Consider the following 11,739-nt stretch of genomic DNA (forward strand, 5'->3'; position numbering starts at 1 on the left):
AACTGATTAATCTATTTGATAGATGGACTACTGGGAGGTGGGGCCTAGTTGGAGAAAGTTAGCCTCTGGAGACATGCCGTGGGCGGATTTATCTTCTTTGCAGGTAGTGCACATGTGTGTGCATGGATGCATGCATGGATGCATGCATGATGCTCACATAGACACACACACACACACACACACACACACACACACACACACACCGTCTGCCACAAGTTGAGCAGCTTTCCTCCCCACATCTTTCAGCATTATGTTCTATCTGTCTAGGGTGCAGAGCAATGGAGCTGGCTGACCATGGACTGAATTCTCTGAAACCATGAGTCAAAAGAAATCTTTTCTTCACTAAGTTGCTCTTATCTGATATTTTGGTCACAGTGAGGCAAAACTGCACGCACACCACTTTTAAGTAAAAACTCAGTAACATTCTTTAAGGACAAATGTAAAAGTAACAGTCTAGTATAGCATCACTAACTAGAAAACAAGGGCCAGAAAGCCTATGCTCTTATTTACATTCTCCCATGTACATCTTGTGTGATGTTAGGTCAGTCATTCACAAAAGATTCTAACAATGTCTTGCCTCTGTAAATTCAGATTGTACAAAATTTTGGTCTATGTATCCCCCACTTCCAACATCCAGGACTCTTTAGCCCTGGATATCCAGAGCCCACTCTCCTTGTATCAGTTTTCCATTACTCCAATGCCATTTTTCAAAGAAATAGAGAAAGAAATCCTAAAATTTAGATAGAATCACAAAAGTTCCCAAGTAATCAAGGTAATTAATCAAAAAGAACAAAGCTGGAAGTATCACTCTAATGATTTCAAACTATATCATGAAGATACAATAAATAAACAGCATAGTACTAGCATAGCAATAGACATGTTGAAAATGGAAAAAAATGAAGAGCTAAGAAATGACCTATACATTTGTGGTCACTTGATTTTTGACAAAAGTGCCAAGAACACACACAGTGGGAAAAGGACAGTGTTTTTCATAACTGGTATTGGGATAAATGTATATTCATATACAGAAAAATGAAACTGGATCCTTATACCACATATAAATATCAATACAAAAGGATTGCAGAATTGAACATGAAACTCTCAGACTACTCAGAAGATACAGGGGGAAAATTATACAACATTGGCTCAGGCAATATTGGATATGACTCCAAAAGCTCAGATAATAAAAGCACAAATGGACAAATGAGAATACCAGAAAGAATACCACACAGCAAAGAGAAAATATTTGCAAGTTATACATCTGATAAAGGGTTATTATCCAAAATATGTAAGGAAATCAAAACATTTCAAGCAAGAAAACAAATAACCTGATTTAAAAGTGGTCAAATGATCTGAATAAACATTTTTTTAAAAGGCATACTAATAACAAATAGATATATGGAAAACAAAGTTCAAAAAAACTAATCATTAGGGAAATGCAATTTAAAACAACAATAAGATAACACCTCACATGTGTTAAAATAGCTATTGTGAAAAGGACAAAAGATAACAAATATTGATGAGGGTAGGGAGGAAAGGAAACCTATGTGTTCTGTTGGTGGGAACGTGAATTAGTACAGCCATTATGGAAAACAGTATGGAGATTCCTCAAAAAAATGAGCCTAATTATTTTTGAACATTTGGTATTAAGGCATTGACAATTGGATTGAAAATACAATTTGAAAAATAATTTGCAGTTGGGAACTTATTCTTTTTCTCACATGGCAGGCCTTGTTGGCAATACTATTCTGCACAAGTTTAATAATTACAGACTGAATGAGAACAAAATTACATCCAGCTTAGAGCACTCAGGAGGAAATATCACATGTAACATATATAATACTCAGAAGCATGAAAAGTTGTTCCTTGAAGCCTACTGTTAAAATTAAGTCAATTATATAAGTAATGTAAGAGAAATTTCTTTTACTTTAGTAAAGATGGATGTGGTTTATGCAAATCATCACTTCAAAATTGCTAAAAAATGTACTAAATATTGAAGTGCCAAATAAAATACATTGCAAGAAATCTCTAAGGAGATTTAAATGTCATTTCAAGTCATTGAGAAATTTTAAATGTGTATCTCTTCATAAAATGCAGCTATAAATTAACCAAATCCCTATGTGGATAATCTGTTCTCCCCTTTCATATCAAAACAGGCAGATTCTTTAAAGGGGTGAAGTAAATGGAAAAAAATCTAGAAATTAAGAGAAATAGCTACAGAATAAATGAATATATTATAATAAAAAGTGAGATTTGGTCAAACAGTTTTAAAACCTTTAAACAATAATAAAGATATAAATGTGGTTAACAGCTACCAATGTGATAGGATGGTAGGGGAACATGATATTTGGAATCATTGCCCCCACCCTCCTACAGGTTGTTCAACAAAAAATTTGCACTTTTATTCAATCATATGTAGGTGTTTTTTTTGTTTGTTTGTTTTACAAATACAGCAGGAGTTACATCATAAAGCATTACAAGTGTATGAAACAACAAATACTTTCTTAATATTTAGTAGGAAGCAAAACGTATGTTTTCCACATAGTTATAAAATATACTGTGTATACTTAAAATTCTATGAATATTGATTAAAATTCAGTTTAGTGATACAACTTATCCACAAAGTATGTGTACATGCTGGGAAAGCTGCCATATTTGTTTTTTTCTTTGTAAACTGAAATAGTATTTCACATATATATGTATGTGAGTGTATATATATATATGTGCATTATATATGTATACAAATATATATAATATATATTTCTTTCTGTGTGTGTGTAGTGCTGAGATAGAACCAAGGGCCTCATGTGTGCTAGGCAAACACTCTTACTACTGAACCACATGCCTAGTCTGTATTTCCTGTATCCTTGCTTCTCATTTCTATAATTTATCATATTTGCTAGATAAATAATTATTAGTAAGCTTATAAAGTAGTCACTAGCTCTGCTTTTTAAAAAATCAAGTGACAATGATGGTTCACATAGAAGAAAAACAGAGGGTTTGCAATCAACATAATAAGGGCTTCAAGAACTCCAAGTTCTCCTTTTATTTAAAAAGTTAGATGAGTGCCTATGTTTAAGAGATATAATTGCTGTTAATTCTGAAAGGAGAGAGGTCTCTATTTTCTATCCTTTATTGCAAATAATCATGTTTTTCACTTCAAATGTTACAAAATTAAGTATAGGAAAAAAATCAGTGTGTTATGTTGATACTGAGATATGTTTGTCACAGAATAGAGAATATTGAACATACGATTATTCTAATCCCGTAATAAAGAATAATCACAATGAAAGATAATTTATTGCCCTTTTACCTAAACAAAACTTAAAACATTTCTATTTCTAGTAATTAAATATGGGATCTGGAAAATTGACAAAAGAATAAACAAACAACAAAAAACTCCTCAAAATAAGTATATACCCCAGCTACTAGAAGAAAGTCAGAGGGCCAGTTTCTTATTGATGAAATCAGTTATTTTCTGAAATTATAAAGCATTTACTGTATCTATGTTACATGGACTCTAGTTAGAAAATATCCAAGATGAGAAAGAGCAAGTCTATTCAATTTGAATATCAAATCAGTCATTACAGTCAAAAATCTCACTGGAAAAATGAGCAGTTCTTTGAAGAAGAAGGGAGTAAAATGATGAAGAAAAACTCATTTTGCAGACATACATACTCAGGTAAAAATATGCACAAAAATACAATTGGAGGAGGATATCAAAAGAACAATTTTAAGAGTGTTTCTGACATAAAGATATGGAGAACTGAAATAACTGCTTGTGATTGATGTGAATAACTCGACAAAGGAGGAAAAGTTGCCCTGGAACTCAATAAAATAGTTAAAATTGGATTCAAAGACACTGAGAGGTAATTTAAAAAGAGAGGGAAAGGATGCCAAAGTAATGAAGAATAGCAAATTGGATTTAGGAGTGACTAGTACGCAGACAGCCCTAAGGTAAGAGGTGGAGTTGAGTAACCAAGGCAGGATACACTGAACATACTAATAAGAGAGAAATATGGATAAGTCAAAAATAAAATCTGCAGAAATGAGAAACAAATCATGACTTAATTTCATTTTTTGGAATAATAGTCTACTATTCTATACTTCAATATTATCTGTACACATCATTGTTATTTTTATTAGCACAGATAGTAACACTGTATCCTTAGCTATAACACAATGGGATTGCAGATAATTTCTTTAAGAAATCCTGAAGTTTCCTTTCTTTATCATTAATAACTTATTACTATCTTCTCCTTTGACGGAGAAGAAACAAAGAAAATATTCCTTTCAGGAGGTATAGAGGGATAGCAACATTCAAGAATTGTGAAAAAAGTTGAATTTTATAGAGTAAGTCAGTAAAAAGGAAAAAAATGGTTTGCAATTGCAGAAACTTTTTTAAAAAACTTGTTACAAAATGTGTCATATATTCACATTTTATAAACCTTAATAAATTATCCTGTTCTATCCTCAGCATACCTTTGAGTAGTAAGTAATCAGGTTTTTCAGACATTGTTAAGGCCAATTTATCCCCGTAAAGACAATATAAACTTCTTAATCTTGGCATTCAATGTCTGCCTTTACTTTCTTCCACATTCTCTAATTTTATCAGCTTCCTACATCCCTACTAGACTCCTCACTGCTCCATGGAAGCACCTATCACTTTAAACCTCTGCACTTGTGGCAGAGACATTGCTATGTGCTTGCAAACTCGTTTTTTTAACTGACAACTTAGCTTAAGTTACATGTTCAAGTGGTTTTACAGATAAATGAAGACATGTGACCATGTTCTGGCCAAGGTGCAGGTGGAAATGGTATACATGATTTCTGTGCCTGGTCTCCCAAATCTCCCAATCTGCCACGCAAGTGCTCTGCTTCCTTTTCTTTTTTCCTCTTTCTCCAGACCAGATACAGGGGAGGCTATGGAGGATCCTGAGGATCTACAGTCTCTGGGACCTGGGATCCTTATTATCTCTTGGAAGATTACCTCTTCAATATTGAAGTAGATTTCCACGTGAGCTAGAAATTTGCCATTACTATAGTAAGCCACCAAGACTTGGAGTTACCAGACAGCAGTAAGACTTCTCTAGCTAAGACATAATATCACTCTTCTCTTCACAGAGGTAGAAAAGAATTCTATTTTCTGACCAAGTTCAAGTGAACCCATTCCAGGAAAACATCTGTGACCTCTTTAGCACTTTCTGATTCCTCTATTATTGATGAGTTCTGTTTCCTTTTTAGAGGGTGCAAAACTATCTTTAAAAGTTAGGTTTATTGCTATATAATGTACATAACAAAGATAGTCTTTCTTAAGTGTACAGGTCAGTAAGTTTTGACAAAGGCACAAAACCATCAACACCATCACTGCAATAATACAGAACACTTCCTTTATCCCTTAAAGTTGCATTATTGTCCTTTTCCATCAATTCCCTCCCTAATTCTGGTGTGTGATGTGTTTTCTGTCCCTGTAGTTTTGTTTTTGTAAAATATCATGCAAATGGAAACATATCATCTATTGTCTTTTTTGACTGACTTCTTTCACTAATATTTAAGACATATGCATTTAATACTTATAACACTGCAAGTATCTGATTCTTTTTTAAATTATTATTATATATATATATATATATATATATTAGTTGTTGTTGGACCTTTATTTTCATTCATTTATTTATATGCAGTTCTGAGAATTGAACCCAGTGCCTTACACGTTCTAGGCAAGTGCTCCACCACTGAACCACAACCCCAGCCCCTGTATTGGATTCTTACTGCTGAGTAGTATCGCATTGTATCCTTTAAAACATTGACACTGAAGTTTATAAAGGCCAAAATTAAAAGGCCTTCAAATGAAGTAGTCTTTCAATGATTTTTGTTAATAACATTGAGGATACTATTACTCTGAGTATGTTTTTCTAGTATTCATTTTTCCATTTGTTCTTTGGGAAGGTTTTGTTTTGTTTTGTTTTGTTTTTAATCTCCTCCTGTGTGCCAAGCTAGTACTATGTACTAGAGCTACAATAGTAACAAGATCTACACAGACCTTATTTTTTGGAATTTACCTCTTGAAAACTAAGACACAAACATTAGTCAATAAATTAAAAGTAAAATACATATAACAAGTTAAATTCTATAGCACAAGAGGAAAAAAGCAATGTCTGATCATCCAGTCAAACAATCTACATCAAAGAATTTATTTTCTAAGGTGTTTTGGTTAAAAAGGGGGGAGCTTCTATGGATTCCCTGGAATCAGAGATGGGGGAATAGAGATCACAAGGGAATATCTATTTTATGAGAGACTTTATGGGACCCTAAGGCACAAGCAGGAGGCTTTAGTGCTCAGGTGTTAAGTGTGGCAGAGTAGTGGAGAGGAGTTTTCAACAGAGTTTCAAAAACTGCTATGTGGTTTCAGGAGAGAGGATTTGGTGTACATTTTACACTTCATGGGTTGGCAGCCTTGGGAGCAGGAGAGAATACTTCCTGGCAAACACATCATCACTCCCACTGGGGATGTTGGCAAAGGGAGCCTGGCAAAGCTATGCACACAAATAACTTCAAAGCAGTAACAATTGGCTCAAACACTCAGCGATGAAGAATCTCAAAGTTTTAAGCTCAAAGAAGAGAGCTGGGTACTTTCCAGCAGAAACTGAGTGCATCTCTGAATGTAGGTGGAGGACCTCTCCTAGGCAGGTGCATCTCAGAGTACAAGACTTTATATGCAGATTTTCAAATAGGATAAACCGTTGACTTATCCTAATTCATTCACATGCTTAGGATAACAGAAAATTCTCACATAAAAATGAGGTAATAGATGGTCAAACTGAAAAAGTTATGTATTATCAAGTTACAGTGCATTATTTATACTTATGAATTTATATATAAATTATTACAGAGATTTCATGTATTTTTATCATTTCATTAAGTAAATATTACATAGACAAAGAGGAATTATTTCCATTTTATAGAGCAAGGACTGAGATTCAAAGGGGATGGGTGATTTGGCTAGGACCACATGCTTAGTATGTCACCAAGATAAGTCTAGGTGCTTTGATTTCTAAATTTAAGGTCTTTCCATCTTATTAAGTCCATCAAATTAAGAATCAATTTTTAAGCCAATTATATAAATAGTTAACAACATTTATAAAGACTGGTAAAGTCTTCACTCTCAGGATTGAAGAGAAGATATTCAGAGACTGAGGAAACAGTTCATTTAAAAATTTTATTTCTTTTCCTAAGTTGCATTACAACAGGTTATTACAATTTTGTTTCCAATGGGTATTGTTGAGACCACACACTCAGAATACAGTAAAACATTTGAAATAACCTAAAATGAATATTATTAATTTTTGAAAATTAAAGGCAAAACCAGGAACATTTATCTCATTTCTGATATATGCCAGCTTAGAATTATGTTTAAAAAAATCTGATAAAATGCTGTTATCAAGTTATAGTGCATTATTTATACTGATGAATTTATTTATATATAAATTATTACAAAGAGATTTCATATATTTTTATCATTTCATTAAGTAAATATTACATAGGCAAAGAGGACTCATTAAAAGTAGTTAAAAATTGCTTATATCCTTTTGCAAGACTTTAAGGATAGACATGTTTTCATTGTTCTTCCTTTGACAAGCCTGTGTTTAGGTTTGAAAGGTTCATGTTTTGATTTCTCCTTGCTTCCAAATAATAAATTTCGGGTTTGGAATTTAGACAAGTTTAGTTATGCAATGCATCTTAATATTCACAGTTCAACATATTTCCATGATAACCAGATGTTAGTACTCTCATGCATTTATACCTTATGACACTCATAGTGATATGTGGCTCCAGAGTTGTTTTAAATATTTATGCTAAATTTTTAAGAAAGCAGATGTTCTTTGAACATTTCTCACAAGATATTTTTTGTACAATAAGAGTATTGTTTGATAAAACCACAATTCACTGAGCTAAGACCTTGTGAAAAGTTTCTTTCTTTCCCCTCACAATGCCACTATTATGCACCTTAAATGACTATTAATTCATAAGGCATTACATTAATAAACACATATTGAATGCCTACTGGGCCCCAAGTTCTGTGTCTATTGTGGCTGATTGTAAAATAAAAGGTAAAATTCTCAAGGTTCTCATTCTCAGACTAGACATGAGCAGACCAGTGCTCTGACAATCACCATATGGGATGACAAAGGAAAGCACAGACTGCTATGGAAAAGCAAAGAAAAAACAATATGGATTTTCCCACCTAAATGAGGTGGTGAGTTTCTGGAGGGTGTCTTTGGAAATTATTCTTAAAATAAGTACTGAAGTTATAGTAGGAGTTAGTCAAATGAGAAAAGGAAATGCAGGCACACAGAGCTTAGAGGCATATAAGAGGAGGAAGCCTTCAATAAACTGCAAATCATTACAAGAAAACAGTTCTTGTGCCCCCTGTAGGAGATGCAGCAGTCGATGATCCTGGAAAAAAGGCAGAGGCCATATGCACTGTTGAGAAGTTTGGAATTTATTCAAAGGACTGTTGGGGAGCCAGCTGTGGTTTAAATCATGGAATGCCATTCCTGAACTAATGGAGTGTTTTAGTCAGTTTTGCATTGCCCTAATAAAAACACCCCAAAGACAACTTAAAGGAAGAAAAGTTTATGTGGGCTCATGGTTTCAGAGGTCTTAGTTCACAGATGACCAGCTCTTGCTCTGGGCCTAAGATGAGGCAGTAAATCATGGGGGAAAGACCCAGTGGTGGAAAAGTTGCTTAGCTCATGGTAGGGTCAGTAATCAGGGTGGTGGTAGGGGGCGCATAAGGGACCACAGGGAAGATACACTCTTCCAGGGAATACCCAAAGTGAAACCTTCTCTAGCCATTCCCACCTGGCCACAGTTAAAATGAAGTCAGTCTGTTCAAATTAGGTTGGACTGATTAGGATACAACATTCATCTAATCATTTTAGCTTTGGATATTTCTATATTACCAGGAACTTTTGAGAGAAACTGTATATCCAAACCATAGCATACAGTATGGTGGCAGCAAAACCTAAGATGGATGAGGTACTAAGACAGAGAAGCTTTGAGGTTTATTTTGTCATTCAGGTGAGTAATATGAAAAAGCAGTGAGGGTGGAGGGTGGGCTTAAAGACCTATGATGTGATAGCGAAAGAGGGAAGTGCCTGGGCTTAAAAGAGAGTGTCCTCAAGAAAGGGAGGGGCAGGTTGAGTGGAAAGAAATGGTAGGTTCAATTCTCTGTACCCCGAAATTATGGTGCCTGTAGAACATCCAAGCAAATTGTCCAATAGAAAGGAAGGCACTTTGTTCTGCCACTCCAGAAAGAGATCTAAGATGTAGACAGAGACACGGCATTCATCAGAATATAGCATAGATGAGGTCTAGGGTCAAGCCCAAATCTGCATCCCTGCTAACTGTTCCTAAGTGATTCCAAGTAGGTTGTTCAGAGACTACACATAATCTAATGGAGAGCAGTTGAACTATTGATGTAGATAAATGTCTCCAGGAGACTCTACAAAGAGAAAAGGATGGTGCAAGAGGGAACCTCTGAAGTGATAATACTCATGTCACAGGCAGGGAGGAGAAGATGAAGTCGATTAGGAAAGAATCTGAAAAGGAATGAGCAGAAGGAAGCAGAGGGAGAAAACATCAAGGAAGGACACATCAACATAAAGATATGGCACCAGCACTCCTGAAGATTAGGTCCAGCAAGAACATCTTAGAAAACTGATTAAATGTGGCAACCAGAGGGACTGGGGACCTTGATGAGAAGATTCTGGTGAGATAGAGGGGGATCAAATCCAATTGCAGAGGGCAGAGGTTTGAGTGGGCGATGGGGAGTGGAGAAAGTGGGAATGAGAAGTCTTACCATGAAGAGTGCCAGCATGGGAACTAGTTGGGGCCCTAAGAACACTGGAGGTGGGTTTCTTTTTAAATTTTAATTGATTTTTGAGTATGTTTATATGCTTCAAGGTGGGAAAAACAGACATGGGGGAACCAGAAAAATAGTAGGAGCAGAATGGGAGAAAGAAAGAAATAGGCAGAGAGGGGGTGATAATGAGTTACAATTTGGCAAGTGTATATGTCTAACACTTTAAATGCTATCATTTATTTTGTTCTATTTTAACATAAAAATGTGATTTTTTAGCTATGTATGGATATGATTATTCCCAATTTATGGGTCAATGAAATAAGACCCAGAGGAAAAGCCAGTTATCCAAGGATACACAAGAAGCCAAGTCAGGACCCATATTTTTTGGCTATCATACTCATACTCATTTTCTTTAAACCATACCAGCGTCTCACCTTTTTAAAACCTTTTGCTTCTTTTCACAAATATTAAAATTACACTTCCACACTTCCAGCAGATATAACATATCCCTTCAGAACAGGTCACTATAATCTCTATATTCTCCCTAGCCAAGAATTCCAAACTTTGTAGGGTATAATATAAATCACATCATATTTTTTTTACTTCCAAATATGAAATTACAGTGCCACTGGTGCTTTCTAAACCCCTCACACCCCCAGACCCCACTTTTCCCCTACTGAAAACCACCATGTTATTCTCTGACCTAACTGTCCTAATATTGTTTCAGGTGGAGAAAAGATCCCTGCCATTTGCCATTTTCTGTGTCTGCCGTTTCAAAAGATTGATGTTATGTACATCAATCCATATCATCAAGAAGCATTTTTCATAGAGAGCCCTGGTATGAGGTTCTCAGAAACGCTGTTAGTAACATGTCCTGGTATGAAATGCTGCAATGGTAACGGCTGGTTTCACCCTCTGCCCCCAGTGCTTCACCTTAGTGTCCACATGACAACCATGGGGAAAGAACTTCACCCAAAGACTCAGGCTGCCTCCAGGCCTCACTACCTGAGACTCCTGGAGAAAAACATCTTTGGACAACATGATGATGCTCTGTGGTTTTTAAAAATTGTGTAGAACATTAATGGTCCTCAGTTTCTCCAGAGCCACCCCTGACTCCATTCTACACTATACAGAATCTTCCACATTCCTCTCTCTCTTTTTAATCACCTTTAAGAAGATTCTCTTCAGCCCACATTATTTCAATATGTCTTAGCATTCTCAGCATGAATTACTCATTACTTATTTTCTTAGTCATTCTTCCTATGTTTATATTCATGTGTTGAGAACTGCTTTTGAGAATGAATATTTTCTTTTCATTTCATTGCCCCCTCTCTCATTTTACCCTTTATGCCTTTGTGGCCTGAAAGTGCAAGATTTTTTTCTCATCACATATTGATTTTCCTATTTTGGTCATTTTTTATTTTGTGAAATCATGCAATATGTTTATTACATGAAGACAAAAATGTTTCTTTTTGGTCTCCTTAGATCTCAAAATTTCAACAGAATTACATGAAATTATAATAAAAACTGACAATACCTGAGTTTTAAATAACATAAATATATTTTATCAGTTCTGTTTTGGTGTTATTAAATGAGCAGTATTAACTATGACATTGATTACAAATGTTCTAGTGATCAAAGAAGATTTTTGTAAAAAAAAATTCTAAAATTCATTAATCCTAAATCCTAGCTTAACTTTTTTTTTCCCCTGGAGTGAAGTTAAGCAACAAATTATAATTTCCACTATGGCCTAGCTCTTAATTTTACATCTTAAATCTATTTTATAATAAATTTCTCTTTATTTACTTCTATACTTCTTACTTTGATTAAACAATTAGTACAATATGCATTAAATAGCTGATACCATTGTA

At 34.8% G+C, this 11,739-nt stretch overlaps 1 protein-coding gene across 3 annotated transcripts in view; it reads right to left on the reverse strand.

Annotated features, from left to right (window-relative positions):
• Nucleotides 1-11,739, reverse strand: part of PDE1A (phosphodiesterase 1A) — a 363,460-nt gene that overhangs the window by 129,624 nt on the left and 222,097 nt on the right. The window lies entirely within an intron of this gene.

Source organism: Sciurus vulgaris, assembly GCF_902686455.1.
Source record: "Sciurus vulgaris genome assembly, chromosome: 3".
NCBI classification, from domain to species: Eukaryota; Metazoa; Chordata; class Mammalia; order Rodentia; family Sciuridae; genus Sciurus; species Sciurus vulgaris.